The following is a 15,799-nucleotide window of genomic DNA, read 5'->3' as shown; positions in this document are numbered from 1 at the left end:
ACCTAACGTCAAAGCTCAATGCTTCTTGTCATCCCTGTCTCCCAACACTCTCCTCCTTATTAAAAATTCTGTCTGAAGGTGAATGACATGGCAGCGGCCTCTGCTCCCCCCCTGAGCCATCTGTTTTAATGCCACAAGCCCCCGGGGCTCTCTGTGTGGCCAGGAGCAGGGCTGGCCTAAGCCCTTCCTGGGCTCCCTCCAGGAGCTTCGCCACTGTTAATTCTGATAAAGAGCTCGGAACATATTTTAGCATATTGCATCACCCGCTTTGGCATAAGGACGATTATTCTGTAATAAATGAAAGGCTCACATCCCCCCGTGAAGAATAGGCTGCGATGGTAGATCAATTCCTTAAAAAGATTTTCTCTTTATTACCGTCAAGGGGTTAGATCTAGGATAGTGTAGCCTACAGATAATAAAGGTGAAATACAGGATACTTTGCAGATAACTACTATCCGCTTTCTTCTTTCTGACAGTTATGGAGGGAAAGGAAAACCACAGATGTCTGATAAGACCCAGAGACATCCTTTCATTATGTGTCTTAAGAGATAGGAACAAGTGAGAGGAGAGTAGAAAGGCGCACAGGAAAAAAGCAGGAGTCTAAAGAAAAATCGGAGCACTCCTCCATTGTCAGGGCAGACTCTGGTTACTGCAGATCTGTGGACGATACGTGAGGTCTATTTCTTCTCTCTGGGGACTCCTTGGTAGGCTGAAGTTGATGTCTGGTGCTATATCCGGCTTTTGAAAGGATCCCTTGGCAAATTAAATTCCACAGTTTAGTCTTCATTCATAATGCATGCTTTATACATCTCTGCAAATAACCGTTGGAATTTAAACCAGAAAGTGACAGAGGAGTCCTGGCTGTGGGTCTAAACAAAACTGGAGTGTTCACCTCTTCTGAAGTCATCTCTGGTCACTTGAACATTAGACTCATCCTTTCCCCGTGGAGATGGTTCCTTTTCACTGTTAGCATCATCAACAGTGAAGAACGGAAACAAAGACGCTGCCGCACAATTTCTCAAAATAAGTCTCTATGTTAGTGTCATCCAAGTGAAAGATGGGAGACAACCGCGGTGAAAATTTAAACTTGAGAAAGGAGACAAGACGAAAGCCCACGACTCGCTCCTTCCCTCGCCGGCCCGTCCTGGTGAAGAGCAAAGAGACTTTGCGGGTGACTGCAGCCACCGTGGGCACAGTCGACTTTCAACAATGATTTCAAGGTCTAACCTTAAGGTTTCCATTAACACAATGCATGACCTGTCACTCCTATAACTGGAGAACTAAGACACCCTCGCACTGCCCTGGCCATCGAGGAGGTCACTAACTTAGAGACGGGCGCTAAAATGTCAGAGCAGGATCCAAACTGCTCAAAACTGAAGAACTGACGGACTCTTCAGTCAGCCTGGCAAGGTGTGACCTAAGCAGATGCATTGGAAGTTTAGGTAAAACGTGTTCCTTTTCTTTATTTGTTTGATATGTATATATATGTGTGTCTGCACACATATAACGAAAAATATGCATAAATATATTTTGGCATTTGGAAGTGAACCCAGGGCACTCTACCTCTGAGCTACATCCCCAGTCCTTCTTTACTTTGATACAAGGTCTTGCTAAATTGCTGAGGTTGGTCTCCAACTTGCGGTCCTCCTGCCTTGGCCTTCTGAGTTGCTGGGATTACAGGTGTGCACCACCACGCTTGTCTCAGCACACTGTTTTAAGGAAAGAGAAGTAAGAGATAGATTACAAAGAATCATGAAACAGAGGATATGAAAATGAATATTATAAGAATGTAGACATAACAGCGAGGAAAAGAGTTGCCCATAATCTTACCCTTTTAACACTAATACAGCATTTTAATTTTTCCCTCCTGCTCTTTTTTCTCCCATGTGTATATATAGTACATGTTCTTTTTGGTAAAAAAATTATATTCATGTTATAATTTGCATCTTGTTTTTAAAAATTATACTCCATGTCATAAGCATTCATGAAGTTCCTGTGCAATCTCAACAGTCCATTTAGCAGGTGCCACGAGAGATCATTCTTGGTAACCATGAGTGCCAGCGGTGCCTGGATTCTGTGTGTGATACTGTGTGTGGAGTGCCGTGGTGCACACTACTCCCTTTCTGCTTCCTTTCCCCATTTCCTTTTGTTCTCAGTCCCTACCAATACTTGCAAAATGCGTGTTCTTGTTTTTTTGTGTGTGTTTTAATTTTGTGTAAGTGGATTTGGTTACATCTCCTTCTGTTTCTTACTGTCTTCACTGAGCACCAAGGTTGAGGTCCACGTTGCTAAAGGTGTGTCTGTGTCATTGCTTCTGACTGCATGAACACCCCGCGGCCGGCCATGCCAACTCTGCTCTTCCAGTGCTGGGATCTCAGATGGTCCCAAGTCCCCACTTCTCCTAACAACCCCATCTTTGTAGGCACCCCTTTTTGGAACGTGTTGTGCCTGTCTCTTTCTGGATCTGTTTGAGAATTTCTTGGGGTTTACATCCAGGGGGACACGGTGGAGTTGCAGGGCTCCTGTAAATTTTGACTGAGAACAACGAGGTGGTGCCTGCCGCGGCAGGGACATTCTGACTTGCACCGTGTAGAAGTTTCTCAGCTCAAACCCCCTCCAGCGCTTGGAGTCCACTCCTAGTTTTAGCCAGTCTCTTAGACATGAAGTGGAATCTCATTGCCTGAGTAATTGTCACTTGATTACAATTTTTCTTTATATCTACTCGTTAATCTTTGGGGTGCCTCTTCTGTAAACTTCCTGTCCATATCTTCTGTTTTCCTACAGGCTCTTTTTCTTTTGGTTTTCAGGACTTCGTCCAGTGTCCTAGACACCTCGGGTGACTTCTATTCTCAATCCTCCTTTGATCTTCGTCTAGTGTCCCTCGTGGACCAGGACACCTTGCTTTTAGTATCATCAGACCCTCCTTGTGCCTTCCTCCTGGAGCCCAGACCCATTGCTTTGTGCTTTATTGTTTTGACGTCATCATTTCAGACTCCACTCTTACATTTCAGTTCCTCTAGAATTTGATTTTGAATATGGTCATTGGCAGGAATCTGACTTTCTTTTCCCTTCACAATGAGCAAGCTTTCCCAAGCCTGTCCATTAAAATCACCTGCCTGTCCATGCTGGTGTGGTGTCCCTTCTGTCCTGAGTGTAAGTGGATTTGGTTACATCTCCTTCTGTTCTCCTTCAGGTTCTCCTGGATACTTGAATCAGTCTCCATTCTCTTCCTTGTTGGTCCTTTGGCTTTGTAGCGGTTCTAATGCTGTTAACCCTTCTTTTCACAGTTAATCCAGCTAACCACGACCCCTCCCCATTTATATGTTAGATCAATAAATACAATGAGTTCCTAAAAAAAATTCCAGAGGGAACGCTGATTGGGATTTCTCTGTATTATATTAAAGGAATTTGGAGATGATCCACATCTTATAATATTAAGTCATCCCGTCCAAGGGCACAAAAGTCATGCTATTTATGCAACTTCTGAACTATGCACTTTACTAAAATTTTAGTTCTCTCCATAAAACTTTTATTTATTCTTTCTTAACTTCTAGACATATTTTTTTATATTATAAGTAACATTTTAAAAATTATGTTTTCTAGTATATATATTGCTGGTATTCTCTAAATCTAGCAATCTTACTGACCTTTCTTTCTTTCTTTTAAAATATTTTTTTAGTTGTAGTTAGACATAATACCTTTATTTATATTTATTTATTTATTTTTATGTGGTGCTGAGGATCAAACTGAGGGCCTCACATGTGCTAGGCAAGCGCAGTACCGCTGAGCCACAACCCCAGCCCCTTACTGACTTTTCTTATCAGTTATTTTGTTGGTTATTTTTTAAAAAAATACTTATTTAATATTTATTTTATCAAAAATTTTAAATTGGCATACAGTACTCCAAAATTTTCATCACATTTTAAAATTTCCATTATGTTGGTAGTAATTTTTTCTATCCATTTGATAATTTTGCTCTTTTCCTAAATAGATGATTATATGGTCTGCACAGAATAACCAATTAGTCTCCTCTTGATCCCTCTAATCCTGTGTCTCTGTTCTGCATGAGACAACACTGGTATGAGTGGGTGTTTTCCTCTCGTCTGATCTTAAAGGAAATGAATGCAAAGCTGCTTCATTAAGTATATATTTTGGTGTAAGTTTTTGGTACGGAACATGCACTAAGTGCCCTTCTATGCCTAGTTTTCTAAGAAATATTTTCAAAACCACAAATAGCTGTTGTTTTATTATATAACTTTTAGCCTTCGATTTTGACAATCATTTGCCTTTCTCCTGGAGGTCATGAGAGGGGTGAGTCCTGACCAGCCCTCCTGGATCCCATGTGCAGTTAGACCTGGCCCAGTTACAAGTTTGTTTGTCCATCTGTGTTCATAAATAAAGTAGACGTGTGGTTTTCCTGTTTTCTTTAAATCTGACTGGGGCGCTGGGGATGTGGCCCAAGTGGTAGCGCGCTCGCCTGGCATGCGTGCGGCCCGGGTTCGATCCTCAGCACCACATACCAACAAAGATGTTGTGTCCACCGAGAACTAAAAAATAAATATTAAAAATTCTCTCTCTCCTCTCTCACTCTCTCTTAAAAAAAAAAATCTGACTGGGGAATTAAAATACACTAGCTTCACCAGATGATCTAGGCAGCTTCTTCTGACTTCTGGGCAAGTTGTTTAAATGAATAAATTTTTTGAAAGATTGGTACCAACTCACTCGTAAAATTGGTAAGGTGTTTGCTGGGGGTGCTGAGGAGGGAGATAAAGTCTTTGAACACTTTTCAGTTAACTCGACATTTTCTTTATTAATGTTTTAAAGCACAGGTGCACCTTGTTGTTCTTTCTTATTACACCTTAACTTTTCCATTGGGTTGATGGTAATTTTGTTCTCTACTTTTTGATATTTATTTATTTGTTTTTTTTCCTCTTGATCAATAGTATAATGGTCCATCCAACTTGTTACTTTTTATTTTAAATATTAAAAATTTTTTTTGTCGTTAGTTGTTGATAAACCTTTATTTTTTTTAATTTATATGTAGTGCTGAGAATCGAACCCAGTGCCTCACACATGCCAGGCAAGTGCACTACCTCCGAGCCACAGCTCCAGCCCCCTAAAATATTTTTTTAGTTTTCAATAAACCTTTTATTATTATTATTATTATTATTATTATTATTATGCAGTGTTGAGAATTGAACCTAGCGCCTCACACATGCTAGGCAAGCACTCTACCACTGAGCCCCAGCCCCAGCCCAGCTCATCACTCTTTTGAAAGAAGTTTTGTCTTTCTTTAGTCTCCTTTATCATTTCTTTTTTCTCTACTATATTACCATTTATTGTTTCTTGTTATTTGGCTTAGATTATTCTATAAGCTCATTTTCCAATTTTTTTCCTTAGCTTTATTTTAATCTGTGTTGGACCTTAAGCATTTGTTTTTAACTGGGTATGATTTCTATAGAGTGACCTGAGTGACCTTCAGCATGTCATTTGATGAATGTCAGCAGCTGTAGGTTTCTATGTGACCCAGACTCCAGTAGACATTCAGAGTGCTTCCGCCACTCCCAAGTTTTCTTCTGCTTCTTTCCATTCAGTCCCCACCAGTCCCTTGGGTCTTGAAGGCACCACAGTTGTGACCTGGGTCTTGAAGTCACCACAATTGTGACCCTCACCATGTAGAGGACCCTGCAGAATGTGCTCTTGGGTCCGGCTTCTTTGGCTTAGTGTGGTCTTGAGACTCATCCATTTTACTGTATGGATCAGTGGTTAGCTTCCTCCTATTACTAGCAAGTATTTCATTGTATAATTGAAACCACGGGTTGTTTATTATTCACCTGTTAATGGTCATTTACTCCTCCCCCACCAGATCCTCATTAATAAATATGCCAAAATAAATTTGCATAAGTCTTGCGGTGGACAAATGTTTTTTTCATTTTTATTGAGTAAATCCCTAACAGCAAAATTACTGAGTCTGAGAGCAGATGTATGTTTAGTTTATGGGAAACCACCAATGTGTTTTCCAAAGTGTTCCAAATGCCGTTTTGGGGTCCCACCTCCAACGTGGGAGTGAGGGAGTCGCCCTGTACCCTCGTCAACATTTGGTATTGGCAGCCTTTTCAACTCCAGCCACGCTAGTGGATGTGAAGTGGTTTGTGACTGAGATTTCAATGTACATTTCCCTCATTGCTCACGATGTTGAGCATCTTCTGGGTTGAGAAGACATTCATATGTCTTCTTTTGTAAAGTATCTGTTTATGGCCCCTGGCCCAGTTGTAAGTTGGGTTACTTTTCTAATACAATCATGTGACGCAGAATGACTTCTGTCAACGACAGACCACGCGTCTGAAGGTGGTCCCATGAGATTACGTCACTTTTAAGTACACTCTATGTTTGCACAGTCCTGGTGCCTAATGACACACTTCTCAGATGTGTCCCTGTTGTTAAGTGGTGCCACACCACTCTGGCTGCATGAATTGTTTGTGTGTCCTCCATTCAAGTCCTCTGCCAGTACACTCATTAAGGTGCTTTCCCCCGACCCTGTGGCTTGCTTCTCTCTCTTAAGGGCATCTTCTGAGCCACAGAATTCTTAAATTTTTATAATATGACACTTATTAATCTTTTCCTATCATGGCTAGTGCTTTTCAGGGCCCTACTGACAAATATTCAGGAAGATATTCTCATGCATATTCTTAACTTTTATATGGCACCCATGCAAAAATGGTAAGGGTGCCAGCAACATTTTGTGGAAAGATTTTTCCCATTGAATTGCTTTGGTGCCTCATCAAAATTCAATGAACCATTAAAGCGTGTGTCTTTGGACTCCCCATCCGGTGCCACTGATCTGTTTGTGTTGCTAAAGCCACGCTGCTTTGATGACTGCAACTTCATACATCTCCAAATAATAGAATGTCTTTCAACTTTGTTTTGGTTATTTTAAGTCCTGTGCATTTCCATACAAACTTCAGAATCACCTTGACAACTTTCAAACACTCACTCACACACACAAACATAAATACACACACACACACACACACACACACACACACAGACTTTGAATTTGAATGAAATTGGATCAAATCTATGGGTTAATTTAAGGAGTCAACAATTTTGAATCTTCCAATCCATGGCTGGGATACATTTATCTATTTAGGTAGATCTGAACAATGTATCACAGATTTAATATATGGGTCTTGCTCATGTTTTCTTATATTTATCATTAAATATTTCATGTTTCTTGATGTTATTGTAAATGGTATTTTAAGATTTTTCATTTTATAGTTGCTTATTGTTGGTATGGAGAAATAGGTTAATTTTTTAAATCCTGCCTGACTATAATTTTTAAGTTTGTTAAGTTTGTTTATTAATATTAATATCCTTTTTGTGGTCTCCTCTATAGATTATCATGCTACTTGTGCATGAAGAAAGCTCCCCTTCTCTTTTCTAATCTATATGCCTACTATAATTATAATCATCATTATTACTTTATTGCATTGGCCTGGACATGCTAAATAGGATAGAAGGGCTGAGAATAGACAGTGTCCAGGATTTCATCATTAATGTGAGATAGCTACAGGTTTTTTGTAGATGTGCTTTATCAAGCTGAGAAAATTCTCTTTAATTCAGTTTGGTGAAACTTTTTTCCCTTGATTGGGTGTTGAATGGGTTTCCTCTTGGGTTTCTTACATGATTTTTCTAAATCTATTAAGGTGATCATATGGTTTTCTTCTTTATTTGGTTTGATGTGGTGAATACATTGATTGATATTTTTAATGTTACATTAAACTTGCATTCCTGTAATAAAAATGGAAATCAATTAAATGGAAAAATCGATAGTGGGGAAAAATCAATAAAACCCAAAGATGGTCTAGTTTTGCTTATATTTGCAAATCAATCAAGGTTTGGATCACCTAGAAAGCCTATATTATTCTTTTTATGTAATATGGGATTATCCTTGATAAATTATCATTTTATATAATAGTGGATTCAATTAACTAATATTTTGCTGAGGATTTTTGCATTTATATACTAAAGAATACTTTCATTTCTTGGAACATTTTTTGCTTGGTTTTGATTTCAGTATAATTTTAACTTCATACAATCAATTGGAACGTATAACAATACCAATTATTTTGTGTGTGGTATAAAATAGGTATTGTTAAAGTAAATTAAAATGGAGACCAGACCTAAGAATTCATGAGCAGACAAAACCAGCTATGACCAGTAAGTGACCTAAACCTTGTTTGATTTGCAAATGTAAGCAAAGTGCAACTTGAGTTATTTCTTATAAATGCCTATACTTATTTTTTTTGGGGGGTGGCATTAGGGTTGAACTCAGGAGTACTTGACCATTGAGCCACATCCCCAGCCCTGTTTTGTATTTTTATTTAGAGACAGGGTCTCACTGAGTTGCTTAGCACCTCGCTTTTGCTGAGACTGACTTTGAACTCATGATCCTCCTGCCTCAGCCTCCTGAGCTGCTGGGATTATAGGCACAACATCCGGTGCTAATACCTAAATTTTAAAACAATGACAACAACAGACCTCAAAGTCAACCAATCAGAAATAGTCAACAAACTTAAAATTTTATGTATAGGAACTTTCCAATGGGACAGACCAAATTAGGCAATTGTATCACTGTGATCAATAAATTAATTTTTATTGTGCTTCTACATTTTATCCCTAAATATTTGCTTCTGACAGGTCATCATCAGAGCACTAAACTCTTTCTATTATTCCCAAATCATGAATGACTTCTTACTCAAATAAACTCTAAGGTTGGGCTGTGCCTCAGATTTTTTTCTTTTCAATGTTATTCCTTCCTTAAATGTTAGATTAAATTAATCAGTGAAACATCTAGATCTAGAGTTTTCTTTGTGGGAGGAATTTTTTTTTTTTTACAAATCACATTTTTAAAATTGATACAGAGCTGTGCGAATTTTTTATTTTGTTTGATGACAGTATTGGTTATTTCAAGGGCATATCCATTTTATTCATATTTTAAAGTTGTCCATAATAGCTTCTTCTTGTTATTTTCATATCTGCTGTAGGATCTGTAGTGATTTCCCCTCTTTCATTCCTACTATGGATATTGTGTTATCTTTGTACTTGATCAATGTAACCAGAGTTTCATCATTTTATTGATGTTTTCAAAGAACTAGCTTTTGGTTTCATTGATTTATTACCACTATTTGTTTGTTTTCTATTTTTTAATCTCCATTTCTCTCTTCACTATTTTCTTCTTTTTATTTACTTTGGATTTAATTTGTTTTTCTTTTTCTAGATTCAAACAATCTTTTAAAAGTATGTGTTTTCCTCTAAATATTGCTTTCATTTCAACCCCCAAAGTTAATACATTACATTTTTATTTCTTTCAATTTGAAATATTTTCTAATTTCTCCTGTGGTTATTTCTTTGTCCCACAAGTGATCTACCAATGCATTATTATAATTTCAAAATGTTTGGGCCTTTGCACTGATTTCCCATATAATTCTGCATCAGTTAGAGAACATGTTTGTATAATTTCAAATTTAGAAACACTCTTTCAGCGAATGTCCCTGAATTTTGCATTGTTGGGTGGAGTTTGCTGCAAATATCCACTAGCTTGTGTCTGTCAATGGTGTTATTCTTTGCCGATTGTCGTCTCCTGGTCCATTAGTTACTGAGAGTGGAGTATTGAGAGGTGACAACACTGGTTTCCTTTTCCCTACTTCTCCTTACAGTCATTTAATTTCCCAGATGTGCCCTTGTGCTCTGTAGTGGTCATGCTGACACATTTAGGGTTGCTATGGCTTCTGAGTGGATGAAGCCTTTCATGATGAAGAATCCTCCTTTCCATCGATTGCAGTGCTCCTGGTCTATAATTGGTTAATCTGTTATCATGGGTCAGACTGTGGTGCGCCTTGTTCTCTCCACCTGCTCTTAACCCACCAGGGCCTTAGCAGCCTCTGTGTTTGGAGCAGAACTCTAGCAGAATGAAGGTTTGGGTCTTGCTGCGATTGAAGGCCAATGGAATTAGGTCAGGAGAAGACAATTCAGAGTAAAGAAAGCATTATCCTAAAGGGGTCCAGAAACTGGTAGGAAATGGGAATTGCTTCGGTAACGGAGGCAATGTCTTGTTAATTTGGAATAAAGAACATCTTAAATCCAACTATCCAAGTGGTCTGAATTCAATAAACCATCTCTTAACTCCTGGAATCCTGTTTTCTTGACAGGAATGTCAGAGTCTTGAGAGAGAAAGTCACTTAATTTCAACATCTTTGAGGTAAAAACAAAAAAAAAAAAAAAAAGAAAAAGAAAAAGAAAAAAAATCAAATCAGGAATTTCTGATTGTTTCATCCAGACCGCTGCCTCTCACTGAAGGTGGGCTCCCTGGGTGGTAGGCACTGGTGATAAGGGTTGTGGTGCTGACTCTGAGAGGCAGATTTCATTATTTTCCAGTAACCCGTGGTCTCTAGGCTTAGGGCTCCTGAGATCATGCTTTTATCTCTGCGGGGGCAGCATCTACTCCTTTTGCTACAGGCCCAGCATTGCCAAAGAGGCCACTGTTTCACACAAACAGTCACCAGTGTCCATCAGTGGGCAACAAAGTGCTCCAAAAATGTAAACTCCCATTTTAAACAGCCTGACTTTCAGTGGTTTTAATGAATTTTTAAAAAGAAAATAATTATCAACATCAAACAATTGGTTTTATCAGTTCTGCAAAAAAATTATAAAGATCTGATTGCTCTTTGGTAATCAATTTTCATGACATTCTAATAACAGTTATAAGACTACGTCTCCCAGTCTCGTACCTCAACAGTGGTATGTAAGCTGTAATTTTCATGAAACCTAGTCATTTCAAAATACAAATCCTGAACTCATCCTACCTGCTAACTTTTATGCAAGAAATATGGCTTAATCTACATATGTCCTGCGCTATCCTGTCAGGCACCTAATAGTAAAATTAAGGTTCATCCAAGAATTTTTATATATTAGGAATGTTTAACTTTGGCTCATAATTTAGTTTCAAAGTTCTCAAACTAATGTGGAATATATTTTTTTCCCATTTTGGAAATATCATTTTAATAAATGTGCAATTGCAACACAGGGTTGATGACCTTTTTGAAAGAGTTTGCTAAATGATTAAAATACCAATTTTAAATTCAGGCTTCAAGAAACACATTGGACCATAAATTGAATTGCTCTTTATAAGACTCTCCCTGAATATGCTAAAATTTTCTATTTTTTTTTAATTTTCTAAATCTAATAGGTTCTCTGCCATGCTGAGTTTGAAATCAGAAGGAGCAAGATTTCATTGCTGCTGTGGTTTCCGACTACATGTCCTGGTGCCCCTGACCTTCACTCCCTCTACCCTCTGAACTTACTATACCACTCGATAGATCAGTGGCCGAGGCCCCTCTTGGTAGCTGAAAAATTGATGGAGAAGGATGTCATTCCATAAATATGTAAGACGTCCTCAAGCTGAGAGAGCCATCATTTTGGCCTCATTTGTCAGAGACAGAGCAGAAAAGCTGTTCTCCGGAGACCCTGGGGCTCCCGTTAAAGCCCTTTTCTGCAAAGGAAAAAGCTGTCCAGCGACTCTTTCCTTCCTGGCTATGTTGCCCAAAAGAGAAAGGCAAAGAAGCCATATTCAAAACTGTGCAAAGGGAAACCCCAGCAGTCAGTACCAGGCAACCCTGACCTCTTCCCCAGGCGAAGCCAGGTATAGGGGCAGGAGATTGGTGTAGGTCTGTTTTTAGTTTGGGAACGAAGGACACTTTAATTCCACTGTGTGGAATTGATCTCTTGCGATTAGATGTGAATACGCATCAGAGGTCAGAACTGAAATTTGGGGCTTAATTTCTTCCTTTAAGCATTTTGAGATGCATGCAGAATGTGCAGGGTAAATGTTTAGAGCTGGCTTTCTATGAAAGCGATTACACATGATTCCAAATAACTACAATTTATGGTTCTCTGGGAAAACAGGAGGAATCAAATTATTCATGAAGTCAGAATTAACATGGTTATGAATGGGCCACAGGAGACTGACTGACAGGTTAAAATGCTGCCCGTCAACACCAAGTAGATAACGTGACCTTAAGTTCCTTCATATTCCACACGCCTCCAGGATCGAGCCTGTCTTCCAAACACAAAATAGAAAGGCTGTGGGAGGGCGCAGCCCCCTGACTCAGGTGTATTGAGGGAATTATTTCTGCCGTCATCTGCTCTTGTGAGTATGCTGCGGAGCATTTACCATGGAGGTGGGGATAGACGGGGATGTAACAGAATTGCAGAGAAAAGTAAACAAAAGGCAAGCAGGGCCTCTTGTATTTGAAGAGAGACTGTATCCTATTTTCCTTTTCATTCATGTACGCCGGATACGACAGTTGGACTTCAGACAAAACATTCCACGCTTGTTTTTGTCCCTTGATTGTGTTGTCTTGATATTTTTGAGGAAGAAGGGGCAGGGAGTTCTGCAGTTCAGGGTCCCCCAGGTGGGGAGTGCTCACAGATGGTCTCTGACCAATTCGTCCTGATTCCTTCCAAGTAACCGACACTTCTCCCTCGCTCAAGGCCACCTGTGAGCTGTACTGTCCGAAGTCTCCTCATGGGATCAGAGCTCCCGCGGCATCTGTTTTGCGATGCCAACCACGGCCTCTTTAACGGCAGAGACACTTCTGATGAGATGACCCTTCAATGTGGGGAGAAGGGTTCCAGAATCTTCCAAAGTCCCCATTCCAGGCTGAAGAGTTAGTTCACACCCTTCTCCTTAGAAAGCATAGTGAAGCAAGAAAAAATGGCTTTTGGGGCTGGGGATGTGGCTCAAGCGGTAGCGCGCTTGCCTGGCATGCATGCGGCCCGGGTTCGATCCTCAGCACCACATACAAATAAAGATGTTGTGTCCACCGAAAACTAAAAAAAAAATAAATATTTTTTAAAAATGACTTTTGGTCTCCTTTGGGTCATTGTGCCCTTGAAAAGCTCAGATGCAAGTTGAGGAACTTCTAAAGAAAACAGATGGGTGCCTGTGGTCGTAGAAATGGACAAGGACCTCAGGACTGGCAGGACAGAGGTCCGTAAACCACCCCTCCTGGGTCTCCTGGCATCACTTGGGTCATCTTGGGGACCATGAGAGGCCACTGATATCAAGGGGGAGCGGTCAGCTGAAGGAACATTCAGCCCAGGAAGGAATGGGGACATTGACGTCTGTTTTCTTTTCCATGGAGCTGTTGACTCCGGGCTGCTTGTTTGAAGGGCTGAATGCTGACAACTTCTGCTGACAGAAGCTGAGGGAGCACCAGGACCTTGGGAAGCCGTGCGCATTTGAAGGCCATTTTCCAGAGAGTAGCAGCAGGGTCATTGTCATGCATGAGCCTGGCAGGAGACCCTGTGATTGGCCACTCTCCCCCTTCCTCTGATCATTGTGAGCTGCGTGTGACGTGCACGTCCCCACTGGCAGATCTGCAGAATCTCCTTGTGTAGCATCTGAAACTTCAGAATCGCTGCAGCGATGCCGGGGCCTCACAAGAAGCAATGGTGGAGAGAGTCCATCCCCATCTTATGGACGGAGACGAGATGGGGCTACAGAGGTGGAGGTGTCTGCATGCGGCTGCTGGACGTGCTGCGTCCCCACCCACAGCTCTTTTCCTTCACAGAGCTAATTCCCACCTCCTAGCCCACGGAGCTGAACATAATGTAGTCAAACCGACCCTTGGCCAATGCCACTTGTCCAAGGCCATGTCTGTATAGCAGATGGTTTCAAGTCCCAGGAGCAAACCTGTGTTAGCTTCTGTCACAGCACACAAATTACACACAAGAACAACTTACAGGAGGAGAGGTTCCCCTGTGCTCGTGGTTTCAGAGATTCAGTCCCTGGCCTGCGGACTGAACTGTTCTGGGCCCAAGGTGAGGAAGGGGTGGGGAGAGGTGGGCCAGGGATGGCCCTGGTGACCCACCTCCTCTAGCCATGCCCCACCTACCTGCTGTTGCCACTCAGATAGTCCATTCAAATCATTAATCCATCGAATGGCCCCATGGCTCAGGTTACAGTTTCTATAATCTAATCATCCACCTCTGAATATTCCTGCATGAACACAGGGTTTTTTTTGGGGGGGGAACCTCTATCCAAACCATAACAAAATCCTTTACTGCTGATCCCAGCGGAGCCAGAGGTGGTCAGAGGAGGAGAAGCCCTAGGAGGGGAGGTGACTCGGGAAAAGAGGTGGCCCTGTGCCCTGGGGGAGGTGGTTTGCCTGACTCCTGCCTCTGGGTGGTTTGAGCCCTGTGGCTGGGAACTGGATAACATCAAACAGAAAACAGGTTTCTCCAAGAAACCCGCCCTGCCCCTGGCCCACCCAGGGACTGCCCCAGACAGCTCCGTGGGTAAGACTGGCAACAGCGCTATGGCAATCAGTGCCTGGAGGTCGTCTCAGCTCTCGGTTTGGTTGTTGGGCGGCAGACTCCGGCGACTCCAGCGGTGCCTGCTTCACATTTATGCTCCTTTATGACCTTTCTGACCTTGAAAATGTTGGAAAATGGTTTTGGGACTATTCACTTGGAGCTTCAGCAGTGAGGTCCAGTCATGGCCAAGAGGGAGCTGGCCACTCCTGTGTGGACAGGAAGCCACGTCCAGGACAGCTTGCTAGGCTCTCCAAATAGCTGGAGGCCACATGCCCTGGGTCACTGGGCGGAGAACGATGATGCGTGGGTCAGAGAGACGGAAACAGGTAGGTGTCCTGCCTGGGCCCCACAGGACACAGGATGCTCGGGCACCGAGGGCCCACAGGCAAGCTGTTCTCTTGAAATCTGTCAGTGAGATGCTCCTTTGGAGAAAATGAATCAAATAAAACATTTAAAGAAAATGCAGCTGTTTGCTTATTTACTTATTTATTTATTTTTGAGCCTCAGAACGTCTGTGAATTCTTCAAGAAGAATCTGGACCATGACGGAGGTCATTCCCTTCCCAGTGCCTTTGCAAGGCTCTGACTTCTGCTAGGACCCCAGTCCCAGCTGCTGCTGGTCTTCTACACCCTTCTCAGCCGGGCCTCAGGATCCTCTCCTGCAGGGCAGCCAGCTCTTTAGGGCATTGTTTAGCTCTCACTGCTGCCTTTTTTTAATAATATTTTTTTTCTTATTTGCGTCAAGTGATGTTTTTTTCCATTTATGGAGTGGCCTAAAATCAATGTATTGTTTAAATGAAAGGTAATCAAAGAAAAATATCAAGTTAGAGGACGGGCGCACAAAATCTTCCGAGCTTTGAAATTGCTGTACAAGACCAAGGGTGCAGACTTGAACTTGAACCCTGGTTCTGTCATTTCCTAGCCTGTGCAGGCCACTTAATTACTGTGAATTCTGTGAGACTGTGCGTGGGAGTTCTCCTTGAACTGTAAGGAAATAGTCGGTGATCACTTGTCACTGCCGTCCAATCCTTCTTAGGAAGCACCTCCTCCCAGGCCGTTTGCAGTTCTCCTTGTTGCTGTGACACTGTGGGTGGGCAAGGGTCTGCAGAGCTGCCAGCTCCAATACTCTTAGGGATCACCCCCTGGGTGGAGAGCCCAGGGCTGGGGCTGAGGCAGCGGGGCGGGGGGAAGGTTGGTAGTTGGGCCAAGAGCAGGAACTGCAGTTACCGTCCTTCTAACAGCTTCCTGATGGTTTCACAGAGCAAGTGCTGTCTGTCAGCTGGGCTTGGGACCCAAGCTTCCGGGCTCTCACCCCAGGGAAGGGGTGGGTCCCTGCCAGCAGAGGACCCCGAGGGGGACATCAAGGACTCCAGAGCCGGAGGCCCATCTCTCTGCTACAGAAGGGAGCCCAGGCCTGGAGC

The sequence above is a fragment of the Ictidomys tridecemlineatus genome, chromosome 1, assembly GCF_052094955.1.
Source record: "Ictidomys tridecemlineatus isolate mIctTri1 chromosome 1, mIctTri1.hap1, whole genome shotgun sequence".
Lineage (NCBI taxonomy): Eukaryota > Metazoa > Chordata > Mammalia > Rodentia > Sciuridae > Ictidomys > Ictidomys tridecemlineatus.
The sequence above is the reverse complement of the archived record's forward strand: the minus strand, read 5'-3'. Positions refer to the sequence as shown.